This window comes from Taudactylus pleione, unplaced genomic scaffold, assembly GCF_031769625.1.
Source record: "Taudactylus pleione unplaced genomic scaffold, aTauple2 ptg000479l, whole genome shotgun sequence".
Taxonomy (NCBI): Eukaryota; Metazoa; Chordata; class Amphibia; order Anura; family Myobatrachidae; genus Taudactylus; species Taudactylus pleione.
Window position 1 is genome coordinate 469,677 of NW_028284881.1, and position 12,052 is coordinate 481,728.

The window sequence follows — 12,052 nt, forward strand, 5'->3', positions numbered from 1 at the left end:
GTGCAGGAATTGATTTTCTTTGCATTGTATGTGACTGTGCTAGCGCTGCCTGTAACTTTTCTTCTCTAAACTGTCAGCTTTATTACTGTCCCTGTTCTTTCTGCTAAGCCCTTGCGGTGCGGTGCTGCAGGGTGGTCTCTCGCCTATTTAATATTTAATTGGTGAGAGGGGTCACATACGGGGTGCCATCATGTCTGAAAGTGATTTCCCCCTCCGGCTACAGTGTACCACGTGTAAAGTACCGTTAGCGGAGGGGGAGGGTTAATCGGAGGGCCTTTGCCGGCAGTGTTTGTCCATGGCGCGGCCTCTTACGGTTACAGCACCGGTACAGGAGCCGCCCTGGGCTTGTTTCGCTCAGGCGCTAACAGCTTTAGTGGGCCAGTTAGCCCCGCAGCCCGCGTTTACTCCGATGGGTTTGTCCCAGCAGTCTGTGGTGTCGTCACCCATGCAGGGTTTCCCACGACAATTGGTGGTACCCCACAGTCTCCCTATTTCCCTGCTCCCGGTTTCTCAGGAGCCAGCGTGGGTTAACTCCCTGACGAGTTCTGTACAGCACTTGTCGGATGTATTGCAAGGGGAGTCTGTGATGCGGCCTCATAAACGGCCGGTGGCGTCTCTGTCCGCTCCTTATGAGGATGACGAAGGGACGTCTGATGATGGGGAGATTCTGGATCCTTACGATCAGGAACCTCTCCATACTAAGGACGCTGATGCTAAGTCCAAAGTATATATTCCTGGACTTATTCGGGCGGACCGCACAGCCTTGGTGATTGAGGACGAAGTTCCCCAAGCGGCTAAGTCTAAATATGCCTTTTTCAAAGATGTGAAGGGCGATGCCACAGTCTTTCCTCTTTCGGGTCAGTTGGTGGACCATTTAGAGGAGGCGTGGAAACAGCCTGGCAAAAGATACCAGCCAGAGACGCCTGGCGGTGGCTTATTCGTTCGTGGATAATTATTTTGCTAAGTGGGAATCCCGTCCACAGGTGGATTCTCACGTGACCCGTCTTGTCCGTAGTGCCACATTGCCGATGCCATCCATGTCCTCCCTTAAGGATGCTACGGACCGCAAGGTGGAAATCTGCCTGAAGTCCGCTTATTCCCTTGCGGGGGGGGCAGCACGGCCGGCTATGGCCATTTGCTGGGCTGCCAGAGCGATGGAGCGCTGGGCGGATTCATTAGAGGCTTCTTTTGATTCCGACTGCCCGGCCGAACAGGCGGAGTTGATTGGCAATCTCCGTGATTCGGCCACTTACATCAACGAGGCGGCTCTAGACATTAGTACTCTGGTGTCTAGAATTTCTTCAGCAGCGGTAGCTGCTCGTCGCACCTTGTGGCTGCGATCCTGGAAGGCGGACGCAGATTCCAAGAAGAGTCTGGAAGCCTTGCCGTTTACCGGAGAAGTTCTCTTCGGTCCGGATCTGGATAAGATTGTGGCCACGCTGGTGGCAGCCAAATCGGCTTGTCTCCCGTCGGCCGCTGCTCCTTCTGGTTCTGGACCATCTTCCTTTCGGTCATCTAGGGCCCAGGGCAGGCCCAAACCACAGTCGTTTCCTCGTCAGGCTGGCCCTAGGAAATCGGTCAAGCCCCGGAAGCAGGCATGGAGTACCAGACGTCCGGCCCCCAAGCCCGATGACAAGCCTGCGGCCTGACGGTCCGGTCCTCCCTTTGGGGGATCCCAGGGTGGGAGGCCGCCTGCTGCAGTTCGCCCAGTGTTGGTCGGTCACTACGACAGACACTTGGGTTCTGGAGGTGGTCTCCCACGGGTACGCCCTCTCCTTCCGGCACAGACCCCCGGCTCGAGTCTTCACCACGGGTCTACCATCAGACTGGAACAAGGCTACGGAAATGCGGAAGGTATTGCACACTATGCTCCAGACTGGAGTTATAGTGCCTGTTCCATTCTCCAAGAGGGGCCAGGGTTTCTATTCAAATCTTTTTTTGGTACAGAAACCCAATGGGTCGTATCGTCCGATTCTCAACCTCAAAGCACTCAACAAGTCTTTGCGGGTACCGAAGTTTCGGTAGGAGACCCTACGGTCCATCATTCTGGCGCTGGAACCGGGGGACTATATGGTGTCATTGGACATACAGGACGCTTACCTGCATGTCCCTATTCTTTTGCGCCATCAACAGTTCCTCAGGTTTGCAATCCGCAGCGACCACTTCCAGTTTCGGGCGTTACCTTTTGGCCTGACGACAGCACCACGTGTCTTCACCAAGGTGATGGCGGTCATGGCGGCTTCTCTGCGGCTGCAGGGAGTCCGCATGTTGCCATACTTGGACGACCTGTTATTAGTGGCGGGATCTCCAGAGCTCCTGTTACGCCACTTAGACCTGACCATTGTCCTGCTGCAACGGCACGGCTGGCTAATCAACTGGCAGAAGTCCACTCTAATCCCGTCTCGGAGGATTCTGCATCTTGGAGCCTTATTGGACTCGGGACAGCAAAAGATCTTCATGACGGAGGAAAAGATCTCTGCTTTGCAGTCAAGGGTGCGCAGTTGTCTGCACAGCCGCCAGATGTCTCTACACTCGGCGATGAGGTTACTGGGCTCCATGGTGTCGGTGTTCGACATGGTGGAATATGCCCAGTTTCACTCCAGACCTCTGCAGCACCTAATCCTGTCAAAGTGGAACGGGCTGCCTCAGTCTCTGAAGTCCCAGACGATTGTGTTCACCCCAGAGGTTCGCCTGTCCCTTGCTTGGTGTTTACAGACGACCCACCTCAGCGAGGGACGTCCGTTCTGGATTCCAAATTGGGTCCTGTTGACTACGGACGCCAGTCTTTGGGGCTGGGGAGCAGTTTCGGGTCCACATCTGTTCCAGGGCAGGTGGACTCCGACAGAAGCGGAGCTTCCAATCAATCTCTTGGAACTCCGTGCAGTCTTCAATGCTCTCCAGCAGGCACATCGGTTTCTCCAGGGTCACCCGGTACAGGTCCAGTCGGACAACGCTACCACCGTGGCCTACATAAACAGGCAAGGAGGAACCCGAAGCTGGGCGGCTCTCGTAGAGGTGTCTCGGATCCTGGTTTGGGCGGAGCGCAATCTTCCGGCCATATCAGCGGTCTTCATCCCGGAAGTGCTCAATTGGGAGGCGGACTTTCTAAGTCGCCAGGACGTTCATCCGGGGGAATGGTCCCTGCACCAGGACGTTTTTCAACTACTGGTGGACAGATGGGGTCTTCCAGAGATCGACCTCATGGCGTCCCGGCACAACAACAAGTTGCCGGTGTACGGGTCTCGCACAAGAGACGAAGGGGCGTCTCTGGTGGATGCTCTGTCCGTCCGGTGGACGTTCCGGTTCGCATACCTGTTCCCTCCGGTCTCCCTTCCACGGGTAATCCGGAAATTCAAACAGGAAGGAGGGACGCTCCTGTTGATAGCTCCCGCGTGGCCCAGACGGCACTGGTTCTCAGACCTTCAGGGTCTGTCCGTGGACAGTCCTCTGTGGTTTGCCGCTACAACCGGACCTCTTGTCTCAGGGTCCTTGTCGTCACCCGGACCTGACTCGGCTGTCTTTGGCGGCGTGGCTGTTGAGAAGGCCATGCTAAGGTCCCGGGGGTTTTCCAGCTCTGTGGTGTGTACCATGTTGCGAGCTCGGAAACCGTCTTCCGCGAGGATATACCATCGTGTGTGGCATACGTTCTTTCAGTTGTGTCGACCGAGAGGTTATGCACCGCGGGAGTTTCGTCTGTCTCGGATTCTCGCCTTCCTGCAAGCGGGACTAGATCATGGGCTTCGCCTTGCTTCTTTGAAGGTACAGGTTTCGGCCCTGTCTGTCTGGTTTCACCGTAGGATTGCTACAATCCCGGATGTGCGCACCTTTATGCAAGGTGTTGTCCGCATTCAGCCGCCCTTTGTTCCACCTGTGGCGCCTTGGGATTTGGCTGTGGTCCTGAGGGCTCTCCAAGGACCGCCGTTTGAACCACTGGGCTCAGTGGATCTTAAATGGCTAACAGCTAAGACTGTTTTCCTTCTGGCTATTGCTTCGGCCAGACGTGTTTCTGAGTTAGGGGCTCTTTCTTGTAGACCCCCTTTCTTGGTTTTTCATGGGAACAGGGCAGTGCTCCGCACTCGGCCCGAGTTTCTTCCCAAAGTTGTTTCCCAGTTTCATGTTAACGAGGAAATCGTTGTTCCGGCCTTTAACTCACCGGGTCTTTCCGTGGGTGAGGCCTCTTTGGATGTTGTGCGGGCCTTAAGGACTTATGTTGACCGCACTTCTTCGTTTAGGAAGTCGGACGCTTTGTTTGTCCTCTATGGCTTCCGTAAAAAGGGTTGGCCTGCTTCAAAGCAAACTTTGGCAGCCTGGATCCGTATGGCTATTTCTGAAGCTTATCTTCATGAAGGCCTGCCGGTTCCTCCTTCTGTGAAGGCTCATTCCACTAGGTCTGTGGGTCCTTCGTGGGCAGCTCGACGTGGTGCCTCTGCAGTCCAGATCTGCAAGGCTGCTACGTGGTCCTCTGTCCATACCTTCGTGAGGTATTACAGGTTTGACACCTTCGCCTCTCAGGATGCTTCCTTCGGGCGGCGGATTCTCCTTTCTGCACAGGAGCGTCCCCACCCTTAAAGGATACTGCTTTGGGACATCCCCAAGGTATCCTGTGGATACCCTATGGACCCTGAAGTAGAAAATATGAGATATGGTAAGAACTTACCCTTGTTATTTCTATTTCTACGAAGTCCATAGGGTTCCACAGGACTCCGCCCTGTCGCACCTGTGCTGCAGATGGGCTTTGCTCTGGTCACCGGTTTTCCGTCTCCCTCTGGTGAGAATGTGATTCTTGTATGTGTCCAGATCTTTGTTCTCTCTCTTCCTTCTCCTCCTTCGGCCTATGGCTTGGTAACTAACTGAGGTGCCTTGGCTCGGGGGCGGGGTATAGGAGGGGGACCCAGTGCATCCTGGGAGGCTGAAAGCTTAACTCTTTGGTGCCCTGCGACTGACGTCACACCTATACCCCAAGGTATCCTGTGGAACCCTATGGACTTCGTAGAAATAGAGATAACAAGGGTAAGTTCTTACCATATCTCATATTTTAATCAACAAAGAATAAGCATATCAAATGCCCGCACATGAAATAAAAAATGTTCAAGCTTATCTGCATATAAGTGTCACTGGCAGAGGATCATACCACACACCACCTCAACGCGTTTCGTCCGTCACAAGGATTTTGGACTTCATCAGGAGGAGTGTACAATATTACACTATGGTCTTTCCATTTTTCTTCATATGTTGATTCTTTATGGTCTACATGGAGGGACTAGTCTGATGGTCTCCAGATAAGGATATACTGCGATTGTTCTTGCTGTTAATCAAGTTGGTGAATTCCACTATACAAGGTACATCCCCATCTGCACAGAGGGTGATTACCTTTGGTGATGGTGACATCATATAATAATTTAATGCACTAGGAGGCGCCCTTTCTCCACCTTTTTGTTTTACAGAATTTTATGCTGTCTGGGCAGCAGTACATGGGAGTAGGAGCAGCCACCCTTTACATCTGGGGAGTGCGTATTTCGATGAACAATTATTGAAACCGCTTTAGGATTATATAGACTATTTAGGACTCAGCGCCATGTACTACCTCTTTCTCAATATATATATATATATATATATATATATATACACGTGTGTGTGTGTGTGTGTGTGTGTATATATATATATATATATATATATGTGTATATTAGTGTTCACTCTAGCTCTGGCGGCAGGCAGGGCGCCGGAGCTAGAGAGGGCAACCTTATACACGTGGCGAAGGCGCGCGCGCGCCCGAAAAGGGCGTGGTCATGAAAAGGGGGCGTGTCTATAAGACACGTCCCCTTTTCGTCATACTTGGGGGCGTGCCCGGCGCTTACGGACATGCCGGGCAGCCCCCAAGCGCTGCAGAAAGGGAGAATAGATGCCGGGTGCATGCGCCCGGCGTCTATTCTCCGGCGGTGACCGGGACACCGCATGTTTCTCCACCCACGGGACACTGCGTCCCTTGGCTGACAAGCAAACCCACACATGAATGGTCTCAGGATGCTTTACTGTTGGCATGACACAGGACTGATGGTAGCACTCACTTTTCCTTCTCCGGACAAGTGTTTTTCCAGATGCCCCAACAATCTGAAAAGAGATTCATCAGAGAAAATAACTTTACCCCAGTCCTCAGCTGTCCAATCCCTGTACCTTTTGCAGAATATCAGTCTGTCCCTGATGTTTTCATGTAGAGAAGTGGTTTCTTTGCTGCCCTTCTTGACACCATGCCATCCTCCAAAAGTCTTCGTCCTGTGTCATGCCAACAGTAAAGCATCCGGAGACCATTCATGTGTGGGGTTGCTTCTCAGCCAAGGGAGTGGGATCACTCACAATTTTGCCTAAGAACACAGCCATGAATAAAGAATGGTACCAAAACATCCTACAATAGCAACTTCTACCAACCATATAAGAACAGTTTGGTAGCAAACAGTGCCTTTTCCAGCATGATGGATATCCTTGCCATAAGGGAAAAGTGATAACTAAGTGGCTCGGAGAACAAAACATAAAAATTTTGAGTCCATGGCCAGGAAACTCCCCAGACCTTAATCCCATTGAGAACTTGTGGTCAATCCTCAAGAGGTGGTAAACAAACAAAAACCCACAAATTCTGACAAACTCCAACTATAAGTTAGGCAAGAATGGAAGGCCATTCAGTCAGTATGTCGCCCAGAATTTGATTGACGGCATGCCAGGGCGAATTGCAGAGGTCTTGAAAAAGAAGGGTCAACACTGCAAATATTGACTCTTTGCATAAACTTAATGTAATTGTTAATAAAAACCTTTGACACTTAAGAAATGCTTGTAGTTTTACATCAGTATACCATAGTAATATCTGACAAAAGGTCTAAAAAGAACAATACTTGTGTCATTCTCAAAACTTTTGGCCATGTCTGTACATGGCCAAGCTCCGTTGCATTTGATGTTACTTTACACTTTTTATTGAAAATTGTACGGTGATTGCTTTTCTCCATTGAAAATGTGCGGGGTATAGCCAAACCTGTATTTTATGTTACACAGATGTTGCTATGTCCCAAAGAAACTCTTTGGGAGGGGATATGCTTAAGAGTGATTTAGCAAGACAGCATGTAAAGTAATGTGGTGAGAATGACCCTGACAGTTTGCATTCCCCGGTTGTGTTCCATGGATTGTGGATCTGATTAAAAGATTGAGGGTTTAGGGAGGACCCAGCAGTCACATTGTACATATCAGTACAAGAGATATGGATGGTCTTGAAGAACAATTTTAAGGAATTATGTTGTAAACTTAGAGCACAGGAATACTGCATGCAGTGGGAGGTTAGTAAGTGGCTCAGAAGTTGGTGTTGGAAGGAGGGTTTTGGAGAACTGTACAACCTTTTCATTGGCTACAGGCCGTGCAGTAGAGACAGGCGGCACCTTAATGCATACAGTTCTCCTGGGGAGAATACATTAATTTTGGAACTGGTGATGAAAGTGCTGGGAGTAGCTGCAGGCAGCACCCTGTGATAGGTGGCTGATATTGTCTGCGGTTTCACCCATGGGTGCTCGAGAGCAGCATCGCCAGACAACTTTTTTTTTTTAATTAGGATCAAAGGTCATAGTGATATAGACATGTTCTAAGAGCTCTGGCTGTAGAAGCAGGGAGGCTGCAGACTACTAAAATCCCTTTGGGGCCAATTGTGGAGTGCTAAATCATGGGGAACTAGCCACTGGTCTTCTGTGGATGTAGGCTTGCTCAAATCCTTCTGTCTCTTCATGTAATCCCGACAGACTCAATGATGTTGAGATCAGGGCTCTATGAGGGCCATAGCATCACTTCCAAGACTCCTTGTTCTTCTTTACGCTGAAGATAGTTCTTAATGACATTGGCTGTATGTTTGGGGCCATTGTCCAGCTGCAAAATAAATTTGGAGCCAATCAGACGTCTCCCTGAAGGTATTGCATGATGGATAAGTACCTGCCTGGATTTCTCAGCATTGAGGACACCATTAATCCTGAACAAATCCCCAACTCAATTTGCTGAAATGCAGCCCCAAACTTGCAATGAACCTCCACCATGCTTTACTGTTGCCTGCAATCATTATTGTACCGCCCTTCAGCGAACAAACTGCCTTCTGTTACAGACAAATATTTCACATTTTGACTCGTCAGTCCACAGCACCTGCTGCCATTTTTCCATGCCCCAGTTCATGTTTTCGTGTCGAGTCGCTTGGCCTTGTTTCCCACATTGAAGGTATGGCTTTTTGCCTGCAATTCTTCCATGCAGACCACTTCTGGCCAGACTTCTCCGAACAGCAGATGAGTGTACATGGGTCTCGCTGGTCCTCAACGTTACCTGTTTTTTGTGCTTCTTCAAACGAGCTTGAACCGCACACCTTGAAATTCCAGTCTGCTTTGAAATCTTTGCCTGGGAGAGACCTTGCCGATACAGTATGACTACCTTGTGTCTTGTTCCTGTGCTCAGTCTTGCCATGGTTTATGACCTGTGACATGAAACTGTCTTCCACATCCTCACCTTTGTAGCAGAGTTTGGCTGTTCCTCACCTAGTTTTAAGCCTACACAACTGTTTCTGTTTCAGTTAATGACTGTGTTTCAACCTACATATGAAATGATGATCATTATCACCTGTTTGGTATGATTGGTTAATCATACACCTGACAATAATCCTACAAAATCCCTGACTTTGTTCAAGTGTACCTAGAAGAATTGATGCTGTTTTGAAGGCAAAAGGCAGTCACACCAAATATTGATTTGATTTACATTTCTCTTATATTCATTCACTTTGCATTTTGTTAATTGAGAAAATAAACTATTAACACTTCTATTTTTTAAAGCATTCTTACTTTGCAGCATTTTTTCCACACCTGCCTAAAACTATTGCACAGTATTGTGTGTGTGTGTGTGTGTGTGTGTGTGTGTGTGTGTGTGTGTGTATGTATATATATGTATGTGTGTGTGTGTAACAGAGCCGGCCCTAGCTCACTTGGTGCCCTAGGCAAAATTTTAACTTCCCGTTCCCAGCTGTACAGCCCCTCAGGAAAAAACAGGCGGCACTTCTCAGTAAGTGCTGGCGACGTTTTAAGAACCATCTGTCTTTTCAACAGGACATGACCTGATAAAAAACAAATGGGTGGTCTTGAAACGTCAACAGCACCTATGTGATTTGTGACAAAATATAACTTTTTTACAACTACTGAGGAGTGCCGTCTGTTTTTTTCCTGAGGGGCTGTTCAGCTTGGTATAGAAATTTGTTTATTATTCCTTACTCAGGAGAGCACCCTCAAGATCACCAGTAAATTTATCCAAAGTGCCGGACTAAATGCAAAATATACACACACACACACACACACACACACACACACACACACACACACACACACACACACACACACACACACACACACACACACACACACACACACACACACACAGAGTCAGGTGCATAAATATTGGGACATTGACAGAATTTTCATATTTTGGCCTCTATTCTCCACCACAATGGCTTAGAAACGAAACAAACAAGATGTGCTTTAACTGCAGACTTTCAGACTTAATTTGAGGGTAATTACATCCAAATCAGGTGAACGGTGTAGGAATTACAACGGTTTCTTTATGTGCCTCCCACTTTTTAAGGGGTCAAAAGTAATGGGACTATCAACTCAAAAGCTATTTCATGGACAGGTGTGAGCTATTCCCTCGTTATTTCATTATCAATTAAGCAGGTAAAAGGTCTGGAGTTGATTCTAGGTGTGACATTTGCATTTGGAATCAGTTGCTGTTGACTCTCAATATGAGATCCAAAGAGCTGTCACTATCAGTGAAGCAAGCCATCATTAGGCTGAAAAATCAAAACAAACCCATCAGAGAGATAGCAAAAACATTAGGTGTGGCCAAATCAACTGTTTGGAACATTCTTAAAAAGAAAGAACGCACCGGAGAGCTCAGCAACACCAAAAGACCCGGAAGACCACGGAAAACAACTGTGGTGGATGACAGAAGAATTATTTCCCTGGTGAAGAAAAACCCCTTCACAACAGTTGGCCAAATCAAGAACACTCTCCAGGAGGTAGGTGTATATGTGTCAAAGTCAACAATCAAGAGAAGACTTCACAAGAGTGAATATAGAGGGTTCACTACAAGATGTAAACCATTGGTGAGCCTCAAAAACAGGAAGACCAGATTAGAGTTTGCCAAACAACATCTAAAAAAGCCATTACAGTTCTGTGACAACATCCTATGGACAGATGAGACAAAGATCAACTTGTACCAGAGTGATGGGAAGAGAAGAGTATGGAGAAAGAAATCCAAAACATACCACCTCATCACTGAAGCATGGTGCTGGTAGTGTCATGGCGTGGGCATGTATGGCTGCCAATGGAACTGGTTCCCTTGTATTTATTGATGATGTGACTGCTGACAAAAGCAGCAGAATGAATTCTGAAGTGTTTCGGGCAATATATGCTCATATTCAGTCAAATGCTTCAGAACTCATTGGACAGCGCTTCACAGTGCAGATGGACAATGACCCAAAGCACACTGCAAAAGCAACCAAAGAGTTTTTTAAGGCTAAAAAGTGGAATGTTATGCAATGGCCAAGTCAATCCCCTGACCTGAATCCGATTGAGCATGCATTTCACTTGATGAAGACAAAACTGAAGGGCAAATGCCCCAAGAACCAGCAGGAACTGAAGACATTTGCAGTAGAGGCCTGGCAGAGCATCACCAGGGATGAAACCCAGCGTCTGGTGATGTCTATGCGTTCCAGACTTCAGGCTGTAATTGCCTGCAAACGATTTGCAACAAAATATTAAAAAGTGAAAGTTAGATTTAGGATTGTTTAGTTTGTCCCATTACTTTTGGCCCCTTAAAAAGTGGGAGGCACATATAGAAACCGTTGTAATTCCTACACCGTTCACCTGATTTGGATGTAATTACCCTCAAATTAAATCTGAAAGTCTGCAGTTAAAGCACATCTTGTTTGTTTAATTTCAAAGCCATTGTGGTGGTGAAGAGGCCAAAATATGAAAATTCTGTCAACGTCCCAATATTTATGCACCTGACTGTATAATACATTTTATTTTTATTAGAATTGGTGTGGTTATTCAAACCAGCACTCCACCCACATTTTTGAAAAATGTCACTTAGATATCCAGTCTGAATTTGTGAGCAAGTTGATAAATTATTGTGAGCAAATTACTGGGTGAAGGAAACACAGATCATCCCAATTCAGTTGTGGTTCACTTTTCAAAATATATACATAACAATGTGTCAGCTATACTCAGGTTGTAATACACTAATTTGAGAGATAAGTGAAATAGTTACAGCACCTAAAACCCCATCTGAAGAAAGGACAGGACTTGGGATAGACAAAAGTACTTGGGGTTGAAACCCTGAGCCTCACACCAATTGAAGTAAGTTTTCCAAACTCTATTGTAGATCCTAGCTGAGGATGGCTTCCTGGCTAATAAACATGATACAGATCACTGACATGGAGAACCCCTTAGCTCTTAGGACGGATGTCTCAAGAGCCACCCCATCAAAGCTAGACTGGCCAGGCCCTGATGGGTACTGTATATCAATAAATTTTATAAGGAGTTTAAAGATATACTAGCTCCAATTTTAGTTGATCTTTTCAATGAAGTATCTGACCGTGGCTTTTTACCCAAAGAGATGTTAGAAACTAGATTGGTAGCGTTTCCCATACCTGGGAAGAGCCCTAATCTAATCACCAACTATTGACTGATCGCATTATTAAATTTGATTAAATTAAATTAAAATCTATGCCAAACTTATAGCAAATAGGCTGAGTCCACGCCTTCCAACCCTGATACACCAAGACCAAGTGGGTTTTGTCTTAGACCGCCAAGTCCCGGAGAACACCAGACGCGTAATTGACTTGATAGAGGCCTTTTCTGTTTCGGTTGAACCATTGCTGGTGCTTCCCTGGATGCAGGGAAGGGTTTTGACAGACTCCACTGGGGGCATTTAACAGCGGCGCTACAATGTTTTGGAATATGTAACAGAGCCTTATTCTCTATAAAGGCTCTATATT